Genomic DNA, 2156 nt, shown 5'->3' with positions numbered 1-2156 from the left:
CTTCTGATGACTGCTTCAATTTCATTCAGGGTTATAGGTCTACTTAAGTTGCTTATCTGTTTTTGCTTTAATTTTGGTAAGTGAAATCTGTCCAGAAAATTGTCCATTTCCTTCAGATTTTCAAATTTTGAGGAATATAGGTTTTCAAAGTATGACCTGATGATTCTCTGGATTATTTCTGTGTCTTTTGTTATGCCCTCCTTTTCTTTCCTGATTTTATTAATTTGCATATTCACTCTTTGTTGTTTGGTATGTTTGGATAAAGGTTTGTCTATCTTGTTGATTTTCTCAAAGAACCAACTTTTTGTTATATTGATTTTTTTGCATTGTTCTCCTAGTTTCCATTTTATTGATTTCAGCCCTCAATTTGATTATTTCCTGGCATCTGCTCCTCCGGGGTTTATTGGCTTCTTTGTTTTCTAAAGCTTTCAGTTGTGCTGTTAATTCTCTAGTGTGATTATTCTCCTGTTTCTTCATGTGGGCATTTAGCACTATGAACTTTCCTCTTAGGACTGCTTTCAGAGTATCCCATAGGTTTGGATATGCTGTGTCCGCATTCTCATTGAATTCTAGGAAATCTTTAATTTCTTTTTTCATTTCTTCCTGGACCCATGAATTGTGCAATTGGGTGTTACTTAATTTCCATGAGCTTGTAGGTTTTCTGTAGTTCTTGTTGTTGTTGAATTCTAATTTTAAAGCATGGTGGTCTGATAAGACACAGGAGGTTATTTCAAATTTTTTGTGCTTGTTGAGGTTTGCTATGTTGCCAAGTATGTGGTCGATTTTAGAGAGGGTTCTATGTGGCGTTAAGAAGAAGATAAATTGTTTTGTATTTGGATGGAATGTTCTATAGATATCTGTTAAGTCCAATTGTGCCATAACTTCTATTAGTTCTTTTGTTTCTTTGTTAAGTTTCTGTCTGGTGTTCCTGTCCAGTGGTGAGAGTGGGGTGCTGAAATCTCCCACTATAAGTGTGTGCAGTTTTATGTGTGATTTGAGTTTTAGTAATGTTTCTTTTACAAACGTGGATTCCTTTGTATTTGGGTCATAAATGTTCAGAATTGAGACTTCATCCTGATGGATTTCTCCTGTGATGAGTAGGAAATGACCTTCTTCATCTCTTTTGACTGATTTTAGTTTAAAGTCCAATTTATTGGATATTTGGATTGCTACCCCCGCTTGTTTCTTGGGTCCATTTGATTGGAAGATCTTTCCCCAAACTTTAATTCTTAGGTACCATCTGTCTTTGAGGTTGAGGTGAGTTTCTTATATGCCATAGAAGGAGGGATTCTGTCTTCTTATCCATTCTGCTAATCTGTGTCTTTTTAAATGGGAGTTAAGACCATTAATGTTGATAGATATTAATGACTATTTATTATTGTTCATTCTTGATTGTTTTTGATTTGGTGATGGTGGAGGGATTTTGTGTGAGAGTCTATCCCTTTTTTCTTTTGACGGTTGGTAAGTTGGGATTATCTATTGCCTATGTTTTTCTGGTTGTAGTTAACTTCCCTGGGTTGCAGTTTTCTTTCCAGAACTTTCTGTAGGGCTGGATTCACCAATATGTATTGTTTGAATCTGGTTTTGTCATGGAATATCTTGTAAAAATATGGAACGCTTCATGAATTTGCATGTCATCCTTGTGCTAATCTTCTCTGTATCGTTTCAATTTTAGTATATGTGCTGCCGAAGGGAGCACAAGTACTTGAAGTCTTAGCTAGAGAAATGAGACACGTGAAGGATATTAAGGGGATACAAATAAGAAAGGAAGAAGTCAATGAATCCTTACATGCTGAAATATAATTTTATATGTAAAAGGCCCTAAAAGACTCCCCTGGAAAACTTCTAGAGTCGATAAATATTTGAATTCCCAAATGCCCCAAAGGCACTAACTATATTGACTTCTAGGTTTAGAATTTTGCCCTACAAGGCTCACATATTGAAGACATAATCCCCAATGCAGCATTAAAATGTTAACTTTTAACTAAGTCACACAATGGAGGTGTTGCTTTCAGGATGGATTAGAGCACTTACGGGGGAAAAATTTATGAGTATGAGAATGGGTTCTTCAGAAAAGAATGCTTGACCGGTTCCCTTCTCTCCCTTTCCCTCCCCCCTCTCTCCTTTTACCCTTCTAATTGTCCTCTGCCCTTTCA

The 2156-nt window shown here is 36.2% G+C and overlaps 1 pseudogene; it reads right to left on the bottom strand.

Annotated features, from left to right (window-relative positions):
- Positions 1-1603: 1603 nt before the first annotated feature.
- LOC113832906 lies at positions 1604-1699 on the bottom strand (annotated as a pseudogene).
- Between the last annotated feature and the right edge of the window lie 457 nt (positions 1700-2156).

Source organism: Cricetulus griseus (genome assembly GCF_003668045.3).
Source record: "Cricetulus griseus strain 17A/GY chromosome 1 unlocalized genomic scaffold, alternate assembly CriGri-PICRH-1.0 chr1_0, whole genome shotgun sequence".
Lineage (NCBI taxonomy): Eukaryota > Metazoa > Chordata > Mammalia > Rodentia > Cricetidae > Cricetulus > Cricetulus griseus.
Note: the sequence above shows the minus strand (reverse complement) of the source record. Positions and strands in the feature narration are given on the sequence as shown.